Source organism: Lactuca saligna, chromosome 4 (genome assembly GCF_052625555.1).
Source record: "Lactuca saligna cultivar CGN05327 chromosome 4, ASM5262555v1, whole genome shotgun sequence".
Lineage (NCBI taxonomy): Eukaryota > Viridiplantae > Streptophyta > Magnoliopsida > Asterales > Asteraceae > Lactuca > Lactuca saligna.
Genome location: NC_136420.1, coordinates 257,075,646 through 257,099,067, shown reverse-complemented (window position 1 = coordinate 257,099,067; position 23,422 = coordinate 257,075,646). Strand labels below are relative to the sequence as shown.

The window sequence follows — 23,422 nt, the reverse complement described above, 5'->3', positions numbered from 1 at the left end:
ACGCGCAATTAATGACACACGCTGATAGAGAACGCGCATTTGTGCGTGCCCTAAAAATTAATGTAAGTTTTCCAAAATTTGAAGGATATAGTACACGCATTTTTGCGCGCCCTAAAATTAGTGTCCAAAAAAAACACGGAGGGCACTGATCATAATAAGCGTGTCGTGTAAATGTGTCGCTTTATATTTTTTTTAGAAAGGCGCGTTCTCCGTTGCTTTAATAATGTATGGTGGGAAATGAAAACCCAAAAAATTAAACAGCCCGCCTGATTCATCTCCTTCTTCTCCTTCTAAAATCCTCTAACAAAAAAACCCTAATAATCCTTCTTCGCCTGATTATCTCTTTCTTCTCCTTCTAAAATCCTCAAACAAAAAAACCCTAATACTGTAGAAAACCCTAATCACCCTTCTGGTTTTCTTATCCTTCTAAAATCCTTCTTCTCCTTCTAAATTAAACAGTACCCCACCGGATCACTAAAACAACAGCCACCGATGCACCATTTCACTACCTTTCACTCTCTAAATGTGCGATTTCTCAATGTAATGGCCTTCTAGGGTTCGTTATCCCCCTCCCTTAATATATGTGATCGACAATGGAGATGATGGCCACCACTACTACTCCATTACTTACATATCGATATGTCTGCATACACATACCTTGTTTACAGAGGGTTTAAGGTTAGTTCTTTAATTCATCATTTTCGTGAGCCAATAACCCTAGTTTCTATCATTACTTCTTGTTCTTCACCGATGATCTCATCTAAACCTCATTCTTACGTTATTTTCTTATAATTCTTAAACCCCGCTTCAAAGAATTTGGGTTGTGGACCTCACAAAATCCTTCACAAAACCGGCGATTGGGGGTCTGCGAATCATCACGTTGACTGCTCTATATATAAATCCACCCCTCATCGTCATCTAAACAAAAATTAACCTTCATACTTCTTCACTCAGAAGTGTTCAGAAACAAGCTCAAAATCTCAACACAAGATCCCCATGATGTCCATATCTCAAAATCTCAATAGAAGTTTTCTGCAAGAGAACTCTTCCAAACTTGATGATTGTTGTAGCATTTCATATCTACTAGCATGCGCCGGATCAAACCCCTCATCAAAGAAAACCTTTCTCCTTTTTCTTCTCCTCCCGGTAACCATAAACCTCGCTCATCTATAATCTTCGCTAGAAACAGTGTGATTGTATTGGGAATTGGGTTCGTCATCTGTTGGTTACTTCACTTTCTTGCAAGATACCTCATGAAGAAGAAAACATCATCATCATCTTCAAACTCTCATCGTCAATCTTCAATATTTCAAGAAAGTAACGTTAATGATGATGTCTCCTACTAGAGACAACTACAACAGCTCTTCCATTTACATTCTGGTTTAGATCAAGCTTTCATTGACGCTCTCCCATTGTTTCTTTACAAAGAACTAATGGGGTCAAAAGAGCCCATCGATTGTGTGGTTTGTCTTTGTAAATTCTCAGAACAAGATAAGCTAAGGTCGCTTCCTTTATGCAGCCATGCTTTTCACATTCATTGTATCGACACTTTGTTGCTTTCAAATTCGACTTGTCCTTTATGCAGAGGTACACTTTTTACTCCTGGATTTTCGGTTGAAAATCCAGTCTTCGATTTCCATGATGATTAAAGGGAAGAAGATGATCATGTGTTAGGGGTATCTTGTAATTTTAAGCAATCTGGAGGGGGGGGGGAATTAAAAGTGGGTGTATCCGGTTAGATTTGGCAAGTTTAGAGCCACAAATGGTAAGAAAAGAGATGAGAAAGAAGTGGGGGAGACTAGTAACAGTAATCTTGATGCAAGAAGGTGCTTTTCAATGGGATCTTATGAGTATGTGGTGGGAAACTCGGAATTACATGTGAGATTTTACCCTAGTAGGGGTAATATTGGAAAAAAATATTTTGGTATTGAGAAAGATAAGGGGAATAGCTCAGTTGATGGGGGTAGTGATGGAAAGAAAATGAGTAGTAGAAGCAAAGGTGAAAGCTTTTCTATATCCAAGATTTGGCTTTGGTCAAAGAAAGATCAACATAAATTTCAAGACGTTTTAGTACCCATATGATTGGTTCTTGAAAATGTAAGGTTACCATCAAGAAAGTTGAATCCTAGTAATTTTCATCGTTAGTTTAGTTCATTGTTTATGGTAATGTGACATGTACATCATGCTGAGGGAGTTGTACAATTATTTGAATGTGGAAGTTTGGGCCAAGTAATCATCAAGTGTTGATGCTTTTTTTATTATCTTTTTTCTTGTGATATTGCTAAATGATTTTGTGTTATTATATGTGACTTGCTTTATTGAACATGACAAAGTGTACTCAAAACACTTTATTTTATTACTGAAATTTGCTTCTCTTTCCTTCCCAAAACATTGTGAATATTATTATATTAGACCCAATGCAATGCCAAATACTATCAATTCATAAGTTCAGTTAAACCTTCTGAGCCTTCTGCTCTCTCTCGCTTTTGCTACAAAATTCGCAAAAACACATAACTATGAGTTCAAGGTATGCCTTTTGTGTATCTAATGTTCATGTTAATTTCAACAGTTGATTATGTTTGTAACTACTTTGATTTTCAGAGGTTCAAGAACAAGCAGCAACAAGGCTATTCTAAGTATGTAATTCATGTCCTTTTGGTTGTTTCAGCTTATAGCTATTGGCTTAGAACTAGCTGCTGTTTGGGAAGCTATCTGTCAAGCACATGTATCAGGTATTAAATTATTAATATATACAGGGACTGTTTCAATTGTTTATAATATAATTAATATTATACTATTTTCATGATACAGAAAGTTATAAATGGAATTGTTGTTAATTACTGGGCTTATATCAACTTCTCAAGAACTGTTCCAGATAGTGCTGCTCAAAGTTTTTGTCATCAGTTGGTCCAAATGTGCCAAGAATCTGGCATGGTATGTATATAATCAACTCAAATATTATCTTTCATAAATTAAATATTTAAATTATATACAAAATGTTGGAAATTTCAGGAATTTAAAAGTGAGTGTGGTTCCAATCTACTCTGCAAGACCAGATCAGGTCAAGAAGGCTTTAAGGCACTTGTATACAGCCACTGTAAAACAAACTTGGAGGAAAAGAGTTGGAATTCCTTATTACCATTCTCCCTGACAACAATTGCAACTTGTACGGTATGTAGCTTTCATACGCTTATCACCCTTCCATTGGAATTAAAATGAAAACTTTTTTGTTTTGCTTGATAGAATAGAATGGACCATTCCATTCCATTCCTTCCAACCAAATAGACACTAAAGTTGCTTGAGTTTCAGGTGATGTGAAGCAGAAATGTGAAACGGATATCGGGTTGATTTCACAATGTTGTCCTACAAAATATGTTTTAAAGATCAGCAAACAATATCTCTCAAATGTCTCCCTCAAAATCAATGTCAAGGTCAGACATTTTTCATGAGAAACTAGGCATTACTAACTCATTGAATTCTATTTTTTTATTTTAGTTTTTTATTACTTAGAAGTCTGGAAAGGATAGTAACCCATCAATTGATGCAGTAATTACAAAAATAACCTCGGTCTATAGACTATAGTTTACTTGTGTTAAAATAACATGGAATGGGAAGTGGTCCAGTTGTTCATCTGTTACCAGTATAATTATCTGGAGGAACTGCTGTTCTTTTTACTTATCCACTTGATTTAGTTAGAACTAAATTGGTTTACCAGGTATACGATCATAATTCCAACAACTTTATTTTAACAAATAGCTACATACTTTTTTTAATATGCAAGTGTCTAACTAGCCCAATCATTTTCATCTGATAGTACAGGTTGTGGATACTCCCAAATTGAACATGAAAGAAGCCATGAGTAGTGAACATTGCATTCAGAGGAATTAGGGATTGTTTTTCAAGAACTTATAGAGATGCTTGGATTAGAGGGCTGTATCATGGTGTTGGTATGAATTTTTTAATTTCTCATACAAAATAAGTTTTTTTTTTATTTATAAAAATTGATTTTTTTGGTAGCTCCATCACTCTATAGAATCTTTCCTTACTCGGGTTTGAAGTTTTACTTCTATGAGAAAATGAAAAGCCATTTCCCCATTGATTACAGAAAGAACATGACGGTCAAACTTGCTTGTGGGTCGGTTGCTGGTTTACTTGGTCAGACTTTCACTTACCCTTTGGATATTGTCAAAAGCCACATGCAGGCAATCTTTTAAATCTAGTGTATATATATATATATATATATATATATATATATATGTATGTATATATATGTATATATATATATATATGTATATGTATATGTATATGTATATCTATATGTATATAATCAAAGTATGAGATTATCAAGATACATGTTGTTTGAGTATTGAAGGTTCAACGTCTACAAGGCTCAAGCTCACAACTGAAAGGAACAATGGGAACTCTTGTTATGATTGTCCAAAAAGAAGGATGGAAACATTTATTTTCAGTATTTAGCGTCAACCATCTGAAGGTTAGATTGTTAATTACCTGAAAGGGAGAATTTGTAAAAAGTTAGGACTTAACAATAATTTTTTTAAGGTGGTGCCATCAGTTGCAATTGAAGTGCCCTCATCACAGTAATTACAATTTTAACATGGTATTCTTTTGCCCATTAGTTTTAAGGTAATTGAAAATTGTATATTTGATTCTTTTGTAATGTATCCTAGGTTCTATTCCAATGTATAGGCACAACTATCCTATCCCCTCTCTGCAATGATTTGAGGGTGAGCTAATAATCCCTTAGATTGAGAAGTCAAACATGGCCTCTTTCAAGTAAATCCCTGATCAATGCAGTTTGGAATCAATGCTTCTTGTTTTTAAGATCTTTATGAAGTCGATTTGCTAAAACTACAAAACATTCTTTCCATTGAAGGAAAGGAAGCTCGGGACTATCTAAACAATGGAGTAGATTTTTGATAACCTACAATCAAAAAATAAACTTCTTAGGGCTAATAACACAACTTCATAACTCATGATCAATTTGTATGCAAAACGCGTTTAAGCTAGCTTCTTTCTTTTGGTTCTGGGTAATTTCTTCTACTTAATCCCCTAACATATTTTCATCTCAAAAGTTGGAATTATATATTTATACATCAACGATGCACTTTTGTTATTCAAGTGACAATTCGGTTATAATTCTTGTTTCATCAAGAACCACATGCTCGCATCCATACGCCTGTTTTTAGGTTTGAATAAAGTTCCTTTCAATTTTGACACGGATTTCATACAAAATTAAACCTCTCAATACTCTTATCTCTTATATTGTGATATTGTGGATATGGTGAACAATCATCTAGATATATGATATGACTTGTTCAGTTTTGATTGGTGGATTGATTCTTTTTGAGGCTTATTCTGCATGAAGTGGTTATCAAGATATATCATACTTGATAAGGCTTGTTCAAAGTTTTATAGGATTAAAGTACACTAAAAATGTCAATAGCTAAATTTTTGGGATTTTTCAATTAAAATTGTGCAGAAGCATTTCTTATGCTACAGTTGTTGCTCATGCAGATCACACTAGCAGGAGGAAATTAGCACTTTTCCAGGTTCCTTTGTTACTAGGCATTGGGGAAGAAGATACAGTCCTGCTAAGGAAACAGAAAGTGGCGATGCTGGTCTTGTTTATCTTGTTCTCTTTCATATATGGCAGAAGGTATTTATTGTTTTCTTGTTTGATTAATTATAAAATAATACTAAAATTAAGTTCTCAAATTATTGGCTTGTATAGAGACCAGCATTGGAATTATTTGGAATGATACAAGCTAGACCTATTGCGCGGGATCTATTCATACGATACTCAAGGTATCATATTTTGGCATGGCTAGAAGCTTTGGAGGAAACGAGACTCAAGCAAAAGTAAACACGCACATAGTTGTTGGCACATAGTAAGCTAGATGATGTAATTGTATATAAATGAGTTCATTTTTTTATAACATTTACTCACTTTTGGAATAATTATTTGTATTTGACATATTAGTGAAATGAATTATCTTTGTTATTTATGGTATTTTATTTTGTATTATGAGATTTTTAATCTATTATTTAATTTGAAAATTAGTAAATCTATAAATAATAATTTTTTTTAAACATTTAAAATTATGATACGCAAAAATGTGTGTCATTTTCATTTATGACATGGCCTTTCTTGACAGGGGCTTTCTTGATATGCATTGCGTGTCATTAACACAAGCGTCATAAGGTTACGACACGCTAATGCGTGTCGTCTTCCTTTATGACAGGGCCTTCCTTGATACGCATTGCGTGTTGTAAATGTGCATCGTAATTACGCGTCGCAAATGAGCGTCGTAAATGTGCGTCGTCTCTCTTTATGACAGGGCCTTCCTTGACGTGCATTTGCGTGTCGTCTGAGCCTTTTACGACGCGCAATGAGCGTCGTAAAAGGTCGTTTTTCTAGTAGTGAAAGGTTGTGTGATTGTTTGTTCTACTCTATAAAACCCTATGTTTCCTACTAAAAGTAGCCTTCTACCAAGGCATCTAGTGTTTGTGTGTGTATATCTTGTAAAAGTGTATGAGTTTGTATTTGACATTACCGTGCATCATGTGAATATCACAAAGTAAAACTATATCATTAACCAAAAATATAGTTTCTACATTACCGTGCATCATGTGAATATCACAAAGTAAAATGTAAAGGGGAAATGTTATAGTACCGTAACGTAGTTTAAGTAAACTACTGCTATACTAACTACCTTAAGCCAATTGTATATTTTAAGGTAACATGTGATCGGCCTGTATCTTGCTACCGGATCAATAGTAAAGTGACAATATAAGATGCCACAAAAATGACGTTTGACACCCATAGACTTGTAAGTCCCACTGTAGCGAGCAGCAAGGTGTAGGATAGTCAATCCAGTACAGATCTATACACAAACTCATACGCTCCCCAATTAAGGATATTTCGATACAAAAACAGTCAAGGCAGGTAGTGCCATGCCCTACTTAATGGCTCACATATCTGTGTTAATGTATATGTATTGTATGTGTGTGCTAGCTGTATTGTGTGTTCTTTCTCTGTCTAGCCTGTATGTTTGTTTCTCATCATAGTGTCTATTGTTTGTTTCTCCTCACTCTGTTTCATGCTTGATTCTCATCATAGTATGTATTGACTCATGTATGAAGTGACTCATTGTATGTTTCATTGTTCTAGTAATAGTATCTTCCTAAACTACCCCTACGATAGTTTACTAGTAAAGTATGAACATGTCTGTATGCCCTTGCTACCCAAGGGAATGGAACTGAATGAAAGAAATAACCTTTTATATCTATATACATATACATAATATAAAACTAGGATTCAAACGACCTTCAGACAACTAACCTTGATACCCTAAGACCACATCAAACAAGAACAGGAAGCAGGGTAGACTAGCAGTCCTAAGTCCTTTCAATCCTACTTATATAACTATATTTATACAGATACACAGAATATAAGTTTAAAAGAGTTTAAGTAAAAGTATTTGACCATTGAAGGAGTTTGTAAGACAATTTGAGGTAAAAACAGTTTGATAAATAGTTTGAAAAGTAAGAAAACCATTTGCTTGGTAGTCATTAATCACATGTGATTGATATAATAACTATAATTGTTTCAACTTGTATCCCCCCCCCCCCCATAAAAGCATTTAAAAACGTTTCAAAGGTTGTTTTAGTGGTATGAACTCACCTGTAGTGAGTGGTTCTGATGACAATGTTGGATCTGTTGGTAAGTATCAAGTGGTAACTTGAGTACACACGTGAATCCTATTTAGCATATATTGGCACATATATGAATATAATTAGTGTTATGAACGACTAATTAACGAATTTGGACCACCTTTGGCACTAGTAAACACTTATATTGAAGTGTTACAACCATAAATGATTGTACAAAGGGTTAAAAGGCTATACAAGAGAGTGTATGTCCAAAATACACACTATATGTTTGTGTGTGCGGCCATGTGTGCGGCCAGGTGTGCTGCCACAAGTGTGTGCTGCTAGAAATCATGGTGTTCTTGGTGTTTTTGGTGTTCTTGGTGAAAGATGTTACCTTTCCGGATGATACTTGAGAGGATTTTTGAGTCCTAGCTTTGCAAGAGTGTAAGAAATGATCAAAATGACCAAGGATAGTACTTATATGAAGGTGTGTGTGGCTGGAGGTGTGTGTGGTTGGCTTGTGTGCGGTTGGCTGGCCGCACACACCAGTTTTGGTGTGTTTGGCTCGTTTTTCCAATGTTACAACCAAACCAATCCATCCTCCGACACGTATCTCAATTATACTAAGCTTTAAGCACTCTTATAGACCCAAAACTTCATTATAAGATAGCAAAACGAAGCTAACTTTGATATAAAAGAAGAATGTAAGCTAGAAATTTCGGGTTGTCAGACATACCTTCAAATAGTTTACAATCGGATTACGACATCCCTCTTCCGAATTGTAAATTATTGTGTTGGTTCCTAGCCTTAATATTTCATTTGGGTGTTATATTAAGGACTTAAATAAACTAACTAGAATTTCTCCCATTCTAGATGTCTAGTTTAACCAAGTATGGTCTTCCCAAGTCTTTTGGAACAAGCTCTCCACTAGAAGATGATATTCCACAATATCATACTTCATTTTCTACTTCTCCTCCAATTATTCTCCCTAACCCACAAGTTCAAGGTCACTCAAACCCTATTGGCTAGTAAACACCAAGATGGAAGGTCTGCGTGTGCACATGTCTTGGAGATGAAGTCACAAATTGATAGGTTGGGAGAGTTGGGTGTCGAAGTCTCGAGGAAGTTGGCTATTGACTGGATCCTTTAGTAACTTCCTGAGTTATATGTGAGTTCATTAAGGACTACTATGTGACAAACCACGACATAAACCTTATTGATCTTACTTATTTTCTTGTTGGTGTTGAATCAGAAATGATTTGGCGCACTGGAAAAGAAAATTTGATTGGAAGATCTATTTCTCAAACTTCCATGGACATTGACAATGGTAACATTGGAAGTCCAAAAAGATTTCTCTTCCCAATAAAAAGGGATTGGCCATAGTCAACCCAGTTGACCAAATGGTAAAGGGAAAGGCTAAGTCTGAGATTTTCTTGTGTACTATTCCCAAAGAGTCCATATGTTTCTATTTCCAAGAGAAGGGGCATTGGATGCGAAGCTACCCTGAATACCTGAAAGATTTGAGGGAAGGTATAATCAAAAAGTTTGACTCTGCTTCAGGTAAGTCCACTATCTAACTCTGTTAAGATCCTAATTGACTATTCTTAATACATGATGTGACTAGGTTGCATTTTGATGTTTTGGAGGATCATGCAAAAGGAAGGAAGCTTAAAGGAAGAGTATGCTGAATCTGGTCGTGAAGATGGATTTCTATCGCTTGGTTCGAAGATCAGATTTTTGAGTTGCAACTTAGGAGCTATGATAGATTGCTAGGAAATATGTAATAACATTGTTTTAATTTGTAATTGCATTGTAAGGAAAAGTTTTTTCTGCATTTTATAAATAAATAATGTTTTTATTTTTATATTATATTTCCTTGCAATGGCATTTGTGAAAATTGATGTTTGTATGTTTCTATGTTAGCAATATGAATTTGATTCTTTCGTTTGTGGTAGTGTCAAGTATTTTCCAAATAAGGAAAGATTCTCATCACCCAAGTTTCAATTGGACATAAACTTGGAATCATGCAACTTGTAGAGTGTGATGAATAAGAACTTTTGTCTTTGGTAAATTAAGACTAATTCCTTGATCACATGTATATGTGAGTCAAGTGAAGGACTAAGGGATCGAGTACACATTCTTGTGCACTGGTCAAAGGTCCACCACAAAGAAAGATAAGACTATTCATCATGATTTACTAAAGTTTAGCAAATATGGTTATAATTACAAGTTTAAGTATAACTTTGAAACATTGGAAAAGTTTCAATGTATGGAAGATCGAATGGGAAGAATCCAATTAGGCAGAAAGATATAAGTTTCTCCAATATGAAAAGATGGGAGAGTACTTTAGTATCGTGTTTTATGATCATCTTAATGATTATGGGAAACCATATCACAATTCATCCTCTAAGGACATCTTAGTGCCTTCTTATGGCTAAGAAGAGGAATCATGAATTGTTGAAATGGTTAAATCAATAAGATGAGTCATACTTCGTTCCAAACACAAGTCTTAGAGTCATGCTCCAAGATTGTGCCTTGAGTGATATAATCTTAAGAAAGGTTTATAACACTCATCAATTGTAGAGTAGAATGTTTACTTACTCTTGTACATTTGAAATTGGTAAGTTGTGATGTCTTGGTAAGGACAAAGACCAACTAAGACCAATTGTGTGAAGTGTTTATCTTGATAAGAATCCGCATTGACTCTTGAATATTTGTTTGTGAAGAAATTATTCTTGACAATAGAATCTTATATGTCAAAAGGTCAGTGGGAGTCTTAAAGATCTTGACAAGTTTCAAGAACTAATCAAGAATAAAACCTATTGTTTATCACTAGCGCACAACTTGAGGTTTGTAACCTATCATGTTGAAATATGCTTATTTTTGTGCCCATTCTAGTTAAAGTTGACTATGCATGTGAGTTTAATGAGTTCTCAATTGTATGCATAACAACTTGGAAGCAATGGTAGGCCCTTTTGTTGCCAGGTGGCAAGAAATTAAGATTGAACAAGTTTAGTCCATATGAGTTTGAATTTGTCACTAACCTTGTCTTGTGATTATGGTTTTGACAAATTCACATGGATAGGAACACATACACTATAAAATCTAAGTTTCATATGGTTTCATTCCGTTCATGAAAATGATTGTGAGGAAACACTTTCACTAAGTAGATTTTAAGAATTGTGATATTTGCGTTCTCAATTTCAATTTTGATGACTGCATCCTTTTTCATAATATGAATTGTAAGGAATGGCAAAAAGTCTAGACATTTGAGACTTATTGTTGTAAGTTCTTAAATTGTTTAGACACGCATGTGAGCTATCTAAGGAAGGGTGTATGTGTTGGATTAATGTCTAAGTTGATAACTATATTTGGTATCTACTTGACCCGACCCGACATGGTCAATTTGGGTTAGATAGCATCATTCACTTGGATAGACTAAATGAGAGAAATAAGACACTTATCGTTATTAATATAATATAAGTTCTAATATATTAATAATAAGAATAATAAGAATAATAATATTTAATTAGTATTGATCAAGAATTAATTTAGAATTAATTATGTGATCAAAAGAAGACTAATTAGATATATGGGTTGATTGTGTAAATCATCCATAACTTATATAGTGGGCCAAAGCTCCATGGATAATCAAGTTGGGTTAAATCCATAGGATGCTCCATGAATGCTCCATGGAGGTTACATAACCCATGGGCCATGGAAATGAAAGGTCATGACAATTAGGGTTTACATGGTGTAACCCTAATTGTAACACACTATATAAGCATCATATTATTCACCAAAATTGGCCACTAGTATGTGTAAAATAAGGGCTAGCCGATTTCATGTAGTGTGGATTTCTCTCTAAGTTATTCCACGAGCATTTGATGTTGTGTGAGCCATTTGAGGTGTCACATTTGAGGAACTAGGCACTCAAGCCCGATGGAGTCAAGCTACACTACAAGAGGTATGTATTCTATCTATATTATTACCCAAGTATCTATGATTGTATGCTAGATAGGGTAATACCTTGGAATATTAGTATTTACATGTATATTAGAGAAAACATAGATCCAAGCTATTTAGGGTTGCATGTACACCATAGGAGTGTTACAATGCTCAAAACCCAACAATGGTATCAAAGACTAGGCTTGTTTTCCTGTATACTTGATGTAATTGGTGAAAAATCGAAGTTTTTGTACTGTCTGGGCAGTGCACTCGCCGAGTTCCCTCATGGACTTGACTAGTCCAAGGCAAAACTCATCCAACTCTGCGAGTTGGTTCATGCACTCGACGATTTGTCATTTAAAGTCTTCCATAACTTGTCCTCAAGTTATCGAATTAAAAAGTTTTGAAAGTTACAAAACTTGCCCTAAAGTTTTGGAATTTGAAAAGTTTTCTTTTATGAATGCTTTAATTCCAAATTAAGCCCTTAGAATTTTAAAGAATTAAAATTCAACCCTTATACTATTATAATTTTATAAGTTAATATTATATATATATATATATATATATATATATATGTGTGTGTGTGTGTGTGTGTGTGTATGTATGTATGTATGTATGTATAAGAGCAAGTCATCTTACCTTTAGTAGGCCTAATTCACGAAGTTGGTCTATAAGGGGGTATAAGGTTGTTGCCTATAAAAGGGCAACTTAATGGGTGTCCACTCTCACCCACCGCTTCCTTGGTCGGTGGAGGGTCTTTAGCCGAAAAGGTAGGACAAGAACTATAATTCTCCTTTAATTAAAAGTGTTAATGATAAATACTAAGTAAGTAAACACTTATAAATTCCCAATCTTAGTTACTTAGGAAAATGTGAATAAGGTGCTAATCCATGAAATTACACTTTGCACTTTGTTTAAGCCATTAGTGGAGCGTGTGTGGTTAACCGACACACTAACCTGGACTTAACAAGGTAGACAAAGGGTAAATTAATATTTATCATAGTATCGTTGGAGCGTGGGTGGTTAACCGGCACATCAATTGAGGGGTAAATATTAAGCGTACCAAGTATATTTGCATGATTACTTCACACCTTGTTTTGTGATCCTCAACATCCAAGTCACAAAACCTGAAGGGCACACTAGAGATTGAAACATGGCATTGAAAAGTTCAATGAATCTCAAAAGATCTAGGAGTTTCAAAACCAATTAAAACCTAATTAAATATTTCGTTTATCTTGGTGGAAATTGGTGAATAGTCATCCACCTACCTTTAAATATCTTATAGCTTGGATTATGACATCCCTCTTCCAAGCTATAAAATATTGTGTTGGGTCCTAGCCTTAATATTTCATATTGGGTGTTATATTAAGGACTTAAATCAACTTACTTGAATGTCTCCCATTGAGATGTCTAGTTCAGAAAACAATGATCTTCCCAAATTAAGCTTTCTAATGAAGATGATTTCCCAAGTTTGTCTCATGGAAATCATACTTCTCTTCCTCTACCTCCTTCAATTATTCTCCCTATCCCACAAGTTCAAAGACTTGAAAATTTTAATATCACTCAATCCCTACTCACAATAAAACATAAAAATGGAAGTCCTGTGTGCACTCATGTCTTAGAACTGAAGTCACAGATTGTTAGGTTGAGAATGTTGGGTGTCATTGTCCCAAGGAAGTTGGTTATTGACTGGGTCTGGCAGTCACTTCCTGAGTCATATAGAAAGACTACTATGTGACAGGTCATGACATGACCCTAATGGATCTTTCTTTTTTTCTTGTTACTACTGAATCAAGAATGGTTTGGTGCAATAGTCAAGCAAATATGGATGGAAGGTTTATTTCTCAAACTTCCATGGACATGGAGAATGGTAACATTGGAAGTCCAGAAAAGCTTTCTCTTCCCAATGGAAAGGGATCGGCCTTGGTCAACCTGGTTGAATAGAAGGTAAAGAGAAAATCTAAGTCTGGGAGAGCCTTTTGTACCATTCCCAAAGAGTCTATATGTTTTCATTGTGAAGAAAAATGAGCACTGGAATCGAAGCTACCCTGGAAACCTGAAAGAAAGAAGAATCAAAAGTTTGACTCTATTTCAGGTAAGTCTACTATCTAACTCTCTTAAGTTTCATTTGAAGATTCTTAATACATTTTGATGTATGAAAGGATCAAGCAAAGGGTAGGAAACTTAAAGAAAAGAGTATGCTAAATATGATTGCGTAGATGGATTTCTATCGCATGGTTTGAAGATCAGATTCTTGAGCTACTTCTTAGTAGTTATGATAGATTTCTAGGAAACCTGAAATATCATAGTTTTCATTTGAAGTTGCATTGTTAGGAAAAAGGTTTTTCTGCATTTTGAAAAAAATAAATAAAAGTTTTCTTTATTTTATATCTCCTTACAATTGCATTCATGAAAACTTGATGTTCGTATGTTTCTAGCAATATTGGAAATATGAATTTGATTCTTTCATTTGTGGTGGTGTCTAAATTTATCAAATGAGGAATGATTCTCACCACCCAAGTTTCAATTGGACCGAAACTTGGAATCATGCAAGTTGTTTAGTATGATGAATGAGAATTTTCATTTTTGGAAAATTAAGACTAGTTTCTTGTTCACATGTATATGTGACTCAAGTGAAGGACTAAGGGATCAAGTACACATTCTTGTGCACTAGCCAAAGTCCACCATAAAAGATGAATGAAACTATTCATCATGATTTACTAAGGTTTAGTAAATATGATTATACTTACAAGATTAAGTATAACTCTGAGACATTGGAAAAATTCCAAATGTAAGGCAGATTGAATAATAAGAATCAAATTAGGCAGAAGGTTAAAAGTTTCTCAAATCTGAAAAGATGGGAGAGTACTTTAGTATCATGATTTATAATTATCTTAATGATTTTGAGTCCTTATCACAATTCATCCTCTAAGTGTCTTCTGATAGCTAAGAAGAGGAGTTATGAATTGTTGAAGTGGTTAAATCAAGAAGAGGATTCATACTTGGTTCCAAAAAGAAGTCTTAGAGTTATACTCTAAGATTGTGACTCGAGTGGCATGTCTTAAAGAAGGTTTAAAACACTTGTAAGAGTAAAAGTTTTCTACTCTTGTACATTTGAAGCTGGTAAGTTGTGATGTTTTGGATAAAACAAAGACCAACTAAGGCTAGTTGTGTTAAGTGTTTGTCTTGATTAGAATCCACACTATCTCTTGAGTATTTGACAAGGAAGTCTTATAGGTCAAGAAGACAGTGGGAGTCAAAAAGATCCTGAAATGGTTTCAAGAACTAATCTAGAATAAAACCTGTATTTGATCACTAGCACACAACTAGAGGTTTACAACCTATCTTGTTGACATTTCTATGCCCATTCCCGTTAAGTTGGCTATACATTTGTGTTCTACATGCTCTCAATTGTTTGCATAACTACTTGGAAGCACTAGCAGGCCCTTGTACTGCCAGGTGGCAAGATGTTTAGATTGCACAAGTTCAATCCATATGATTTTAGATTTGTCACTAACCTTGTCTAGTGATTATGTTTTTGACAAATTCACGTGGATAAGAACAAATACACCATAAAATCTAAGGGTCATAAGTTTTCTCTCCAATTCATGAAAATGATGGTGAGGAAACTCTTCCACTACGTAGATTTTAAGTAGATAGTAATCTTTGCATTCTCAAAGTCGTTAATAGAGCACACTAACATAGACTTATGAGAAATAGCAAAGGTCTAACCAATTGAGACTATGATTACGACATCCCTTTGCATAGTTCTTAAATCGTTTAGACACACCAGTGAGCTATTTACAATAAGGTGTATGATTTTGATAAAGTCTTATCAAAGCAATCTAGTATCAGAAATTTGAACTTTGGTAAGAACTCAATAAAGTATTGATTTCTAGAAGCCCACTAATTTCTGAATACATATTAAAGCTAGTGGGAGCATAAGTATTATGCTGATAATCATCATGTTAGTGGGAGCATGATAATTATGATAAGTATTGCAAGTTAGCAATGTTAATTATAGAAAAAAAAAATTCAACTCGTGAGGTTGCAAGGGTTGAAAAAGTTGTTTTGCTATAATTAAGGGAGAGGAAATTATACTACATTTCAATTCTAAAAGGCTTAGATTGAGATTTTAATCATTTTAGTCAAGAATATATATATATATATATATATATATATATATATATATATATATATATATATATATATATATATATATATATGAATTTCATGTTTGATTGGTTCAACTTAAGGAAATTCTATATATTGCATTCTGAAAAATTCGGTTATGATTACGGCATCCCTCTTCATAGTCAAAATTTGAAAACATGGCAAACAAAAATTATGGTAGTAAAAGACTGGTCTAGAATCATGTCTTTATGTGAGATATCATGAATCGTGTCCCGTTTGCTTTAGGTACAAAATCGATTGTATGTGCTATAATATTTATCCTTTCTAAATTTTCCAAGTTCCTTAGGGCATTAAGGGGAAAAGGTCTAGAATTGGATATTTGTAAAGTGATTAAGCAATTATCGAGGACAATCTAAGGTTTTACCAAAGATTGGTTGCTCAAGGACAGTTGGAAGTATACTGTTAATATTGGAAGGACCATATTGACATATTCTGGAAAAGAGACAACTCTTGCTTATAAGTAATAGTTGAAATAGGAATATGGAGTTGTCTCCATAGGTGGAAGTTATATGTGTAAGATTAGAAAACTTAATGTAAGAAGGATATTCAAAGCAATGTGCTTTGAGACTTCATCTCCATGGAATTGATCTCCATGGGAATAACCTGTAATGACTGTTGACAAGTCTTTGTGACTTTGTACATATTCATTACAAGAGGGTCTATGCATATAAGTTTAAAATCTAAACATATTTTGGTAAATGTTAGGAATTTGGAATTCTTACATTTTTTTGATAAGGTTTTAGGAGTGTAAAAAGAGAATCATTGTTCAATAGATCTATTTCACAAAGTAAGGATCATAGACAAACATAGAGTGCATACTTGATGTATTGCAAATTTATTGTTTAGAAAACATAGTGTACATGCTTGGAGCATGGGACAACTAGTGTTTTTTAAGTTCAAGTATAAAGTTGATGAAACCGAAACAATGAATAATGAGTAATCAGTATGGTGATAAATAAAAAGTGTTTTATTTATATTAATAGTTTTGATACCATATTAGATTCATTTATTCTTGTGTTTTATTTTTCATGTTTTGACTTCCAGATCAAACTAGGTTATTCTTCCTGAATGACTAAGCTATTCAAAGCATCCACAGTCGGTCATATGTTGGAAGTAGATATGAATCAAGACTATCATGGGTTGGCTTGTAGAGGTCCAAGTTGGTGGTCAAGGTGGTGCTACAACACTCATGAGTGCTCATAAATTCTGAGTATTGGATTCAACCTGTGCTCATTTGAATCACTTCATGGATTTTATCACGAGTGATCATGAGACGATAATATCTTATATTCTTCAAACCTAGAGATATGAGTTGTTACGATGAGTTGATAGTACATTGATTACACGAAAACGCATTGGTAACTCGATGTTATAAAACGTGCCTTTTTGTATGACTCAAAAAGTAGTAGAACAAGCCATATGATTTGAAGTTTATCCATTCCTTTTACCTTCAGGATAAAAGCGATATCTATGGGCCCCTCAATGATTTAGTGATGACACATGTGAGTGCTTGGCCAAGCCAGGACTGATATGATTTGTTCAATCAGTCAGTCCTCATAAATCGAAAATCGAGAAACAACAAATGGACATAGAGAATGATTATTAATCCATATCTTAGTCCATATGATATCTATAATAGAGGAATATATGATCCCTTATCTAATGGACAAGTCATTGACAAGGCCAGAGTTCAGTTACAAGGTCAGAGTTCGAAAACGGCTTTTGAGAGCTATGTATGCTAGTTGGGTTTCGAAGTCATACGCAATAATAGTTTTAGACTTATCCAAGTGGGAGACTGTTGGATTAATGTCTAAGTCCGTAACTATATTTGGTATGTACTTGACCCGACCCGACATGGTCAATTTGGGTTAGATGGCATCATTCACTTGGATAGACTAAATGAGAGAAATAAGACACTTATCGTTATTAATATATTATAAGTTCTAATATATTAATAATAAGAATAATAATATTTAATTAGTATTGATCAAGAATTAATTTAGAATTAATTATGTGATCAAAAGAAGACTAATTAGATATATGGGTTGATTGTGTAAATCATACATAACTTGTATAGTGGGCCAAAGCTCCATGGATAATCAAGTTGGGTTAAATCCATAGGATGCTCCATGGATGCTCCATGGAGGTTACATAACCCATGGGCCATGGAAATGAAAGGTCATGACAATTAGGGTTTACATGGTGTAACCCTAATTGTAACACACTATATAAGCATCATATTATTCACCAAAATCGGCCATTAGTATGTGTAAAATAAGGGCTAGCTGATTTCATGAAGTGTAGATTTCTCTCTAAGTTATTCCAAGAGCATTTGATGTTGTGTGAGCCATTTGAGGTGTCACATTTGAGGAATAGGCACTCAAACCCCATGGAGTCAAGCTACACTACAAGAGGTATGTATTCTATCTATATTATAAACCCAAGTATCTATGATTGTATGCTAGATAGGGTAATAATTATGAATATTAGTATTTGGATGTATATTAGAGAAAAATAGATCCAAGTTATTTAGGGTTGTACACCATAGGAGTGTTAGAATGCTCAAAACCCAACAGTATGAGTTTGAGAATCCTAGATAAAGTCTTATCAAAGCATCTCGTGTCAGAAATCTGAACTTTGGTAATGAACATCAATAAGTATTGATTTCTAGAAGTCTAGTTGATTTCTGACTACATGTCAAACCTAGTGGGAGCATAAGTATTATGCTAGTAAGATAATAATTATTATGCTAGTGGGAGCATAATAAATAATGGTAAATGTTGCAAGTTAGCAATGTTAATTATAGAATGCAAAACTTTCAATTTGCAAGTTCTAGAGTTTGAAAAGTTGCTTTGCTATAATTAAGAGAGAGGAAATTATACTTATTTTCAATTCTAAAAGCTTAGATTTAGATTTTAATCACATTTAGTCAATATATATATATATATATATATATATATATATATATATATATATATATATATATATATATATATATATGAATGTTATGTTGGAATAGTTCAATATAAGGAAATTATGTATATAGAAATGTTAATTGCATTCTCAAAATTTGATTATGATTACGTTATCCCTCTTCATAATCAAAATTATGAGAACACGGCAAATGGAAATATTGTAGCAAAAAACTGATCAAGTATCATGTCTTTATGTTAGACATTATGAATCGTGTCTCATATGCTTCGGGTATAGGATCGATTACATATGCTATAATATTCTTATGTTCTAAAATTTTTCGTATGCCTAGGGCATTAAGAGGGAAAAAGGATGAGAACCGATTATGACTAAAGTGGTTGAGCAACTGTTAAGGAGAATCTAAGGTTTGCCAAGGATTTGTTGATTAAGGACAGTTGGAAGTATAGTACTGGATGGAACATATTGAAATTATCATGAATAGAGAGGAGTCTATTAATAATGAGTTGTCAGATGGTAAATATGGAATGTTTCCATATTGGGAGTTAAAGAATAGATGAGAAAGTTAGAAAATTTTATGCAAGAAGGATGTTCAAAGGAACGTACTTTGAATTTGAGACTTCATTTCCATGGAATTATCCTGTAACAATCTCGAAAGGAATATTTTGTAATATCATTGGTCAAGTCTTTGTGACTTTTGGTACCTAGACATTACAAAAGAACCACTGGATGATCGTTTAGAATCTAACACTTTCTAGCAGTGACAAGAATTTGGAATTCTTGAACTTGTAGTAAGGATTTGGAATTATGAAATGAGCATCATTGAAATGTTTTTCAATTGATCTATTTCACAAAGTAAGGACCATAAACAAACATAGTGTGCATTCTTCGAGCATGGCATAATTATTGTTTAGACAAACATAGTGTGCATGCTTGGAGCATGGCATGACTATTGTTTTGATTCAAGTATTAAGTTGATTATTCGAAACATTATACAATGGATAATGAGTAATCAATATGACTCAAGTTTTTGGGCCATATGAGATTAGTATTATTCTTGTGTTTCACATTGCATGTTTTGACTTCCCGAATAACTAGGTTATTCAAACCATCTATAGTCGATCATACTTTGGAAGTAGGTATTGAGGAAAGAATGTCATGAATGGGTCTGTAGTTTGTCTAGGATAAAGTGGTTGTAGTGTTCATGAGTACTTCTAGAATAAGATTCGAGTATTGGATCCAACCCACGCTCATCTGAATCCCTTCATCGATTTTATCACGAGTGATTGTGAGACGATAATATCTTATATTCTTGAAACGGAGACTTGTGAGTTATAGTTGCGAGTCGGTTGCACATTGACATATGTGAACGCACCAGTAACTTGGATGTTATAAAACATATTATTGTGTGTCATTTGATGAGTAAGTACAAGCAAGCATTTGGGTTAAAGTTTATCTGTTCCTTTTACCCCATGTGGTTAAAAGCGATATCTGTGGGCCCCTCAATGATTTAGTGATGACACCCCTTAGTGCTTCGCCAAGTTTGGACTTATTTGATTTGTTCAATTAGTCGGTCGTCATAAATTGGAAATCAAGAAATAAGAGAGGGACAGAGAGAATGATTATAATCCATGTCCTAGTCAATATGATATCTAGAATGAAGGAATATATGATGCTTTATCTAATGGATGCGTCATTGACTACGCCAGAGTTCAATAGTGCCTTTTAAGAGCCACGATTTCTAGTCAGGTTTCTAGTATGGATTCTTGCTGTGTAGGTAGAATGGCTTGATTAGTGTATGCTGGTTATATTTTCCATTGCCTGAATGCTGCTTTCTTTTTTCTTTGTGGGGTTCTTAGCAATGTGAGTTAGCTACTAAGTGAATATGCTAAGCCACATGTGGTACATGCTGGATAATCTTAGAGTGATGAACTTGACCCTATTACATAACTCTTGTTTGATTCCAACAGTTCTAGGGTTGAGTCTTTTACTCGAAGGATTATCTGATCTCTGTTGCATGTGACTATATTCATGAGATAGCTAGTTAACATTAGTGGGAGTCTTTCAGCAGCTGAGGGTTGGGTGAGATCGGGAACCTAGGAGAGCCTAGGATATGCTTCAGTAGGTTTAATGGTGTTAGTTTTGGTGCATTGGTTTGAGGAAGTAACTTAGAGGATTTGAGAGGATTGCTGAGGAAAGTATGTATAGGTGTGGAAGGTAGTATTGGGCCCGTACTACTGAAAGCACAAGATCCATACTCGAATCGGCAAGAGTCTTGGAGAATCTAAGAAGCTTATGGGAGGAGGATTCTTGGGCATGTTTAGATATTTGGCATGTTGTATTTCAGCTTGGAGATGAGTACTCAAGGAGGTGGTTCAGGTTCAGGTTCTAGTTTCGGTTTGGGTTCCAGCTCAGGTGTAGGTGCTGACCCGATTATCGAGTAGTTGTCGGAGTTCATCCCATCAGAGATTTCTCGCAGTATTTCATGGACCTTAGATGAGCGCTTGGGTGCGTTCCGTACTGAGGTAATGATATTGTTGGAGCTCACACTCTTTCTCTCCAGGAGTTTCATTCTTGTGGAGCTCCTACCGACCCCATTGTTAGTAGGAGGTGGTTAGCGGATATGGATAACGTGTTCGGGACAAGTTTTTAACCCGAGGAGGCGAAGGCCGTATATGCTTCCTACCAGTTGAAGGAACAGGTATGAGATTGGTGCGAAGTGGTTGGTAGTGAGTTGCATGATGATGTTATTGATGCTACGCCATGGGATCACTTCTCAACCAGGTTTCGAGCTATGTTTGCACTAGTGATTGAGGTGCAACAGTTGGCGCAAGAATTGATGGATCTCCACCAGACTACTAAGACTATGGCAGAGATCACTACCAAGTTGTGATAACTCGAAATTTCTATCTTGTAAATCCATTCAATACAATCAAAACTCAGACTTGTTTCTATTGACTTTAAGCTTTGTTAAGGGTCTGTTTGAGAGTTCTAAGCCTAGTAAACTCAAGGATTAGGTGTTAGGATGTATAAGGTTAAGATTACTGAGTTCTAATTGAGCCAGAACCACCTTTACAAGGAGTTCAAGACTGCAAACTAGGGTTTACGGCCGTAAACCAATGTTTCCCATGAACCCCTCTTCCTTAGTCTGAAGATCCTACATTTTTCTTCATTCCTCACATCTTCAAGTCAAGAAATCTCGTTTCTCTATCAAGTATCATCAAGGATATCTCCTTTGATCTTTAAAAGTGTAAGTGATTCTTCCATTCTTTCTTGATATCATTCTTATTCAAGTAGGTATCTCCTTTGATCATTAAACCCTATGATTTCATCCATGAGTTCATCTCTTTTGGGTTTAGATATTCAAATCGCCAAGAACATACACTTGCTCTTTGGGTTGTAATCACCCTATAAGCTTCCATTAAGTAGGTATCTCTTCCATATGCTTGTTATCCATTAGAAGCTCTTGATTTCCAACCAAGAAAAAACCATTTCATGCATTATCTTGAAGAGTTTGTAGCCACAAACCCTTCATTGGGTTGTAAACCCTTCATAGATCATAGGGTGGCCATAAACCCTTCAATCATTGGTCTTAATCACTTCATGAGATCAATCGTAGGGCCGTAAACACTTCATGTGTGGCCGTAAACTCTCCTATGGCCGTAAACACTTATAGTGTGGCCGTGAACGCCCTTTCATACAATCATATGTGATTGTAACACTTCAATCAAAGTGTTTCCTAGCACTTAAGGTTGTTCCCTTGCATGATTAGTTGTTATATACACTAATTATATACATATATATATATATATATATATATATATATATATATATATATATATATATATGTCATTATATGCTTAATAGGATTCGTTTGTGCTCAAGACTTCACTTGGCATACTTAGCCTCCTATATCGATCTTACATCCAAATCACTCACTTCAGGTGAGTTCATACCCCTAAACTTATCTTTTAATGATTTTAAATGCTTTTATGGGGGGGGGGGGGGATACAAGTATAGAACAATATAGTTATAGTATCAATCACATGTGATTTATAACTATCAAACAAGAGGATTTCTTATACTTCAAAACTGTGTTATCAAACAAACTGTTTCAAATCATATTATAAACTGACGTCAAGTCATCAATAACCATTCAAATGGTTAAAACTCTTTTATATGATAAACTCTTTATCATTTTACAAAACTCTTTTAAACTTATATATTGTCAAAATCATGTCTATATAGATATAGTTATATAAATAAGGTTGAAAGGGCTTAGGACTGATAACTCGCTTTATTTCTTGTTCCTTGTTTGGTTGTGGACTTAGGGTCTCGGTTGTTTGTCCGAGTGTCGTTTAAATTTTAATTATATATTATGTGTATCTATGTATATATAAAAGTTTTTCCAATCAGTTCAATACCTTTGGGTAGCAAATGTGTACAAACATGATCAGTCATTCAAACAACAATACTAGTAAGCTATAATAGGTATAGTTTAGAGGATTACAAGTTACTATTTCTAGAACAATGAAACTTTCAAGAGTTAGTTCATACATGAGTCAATTCAAACATAGTATACACTAGAACAGAAGGAACATACTATACACTAGAACAGAAGGAACATACTATGCAAATACCATAACAAAGATAACATTAATGTGAGCCACTACTT

General features: G+C 34.5%; 2 pseudogenes; both read left to right on the top strand.

Annotated features, from left to right (window-relative positions):
• The first annotated feature begins 1,088 nt into the window (after positions 1 to 1,088).
• Positions 1,089 to 3,285, top strand: LOC145040600 (RING-H2 finger protein ATL46-like; annotated as a pseudogene).
• A 322-nt stretch (positions 3,286 to 3,607) lies between these two features.
• Positions 3,608 to 4,602, top strand: LOC145040599 (mitochondrial carrier protein CoAc2-like; annotated as a pseudogene).
• Positions 4,603 to 23,422: the final 18,820 nt, after the last annotated feature.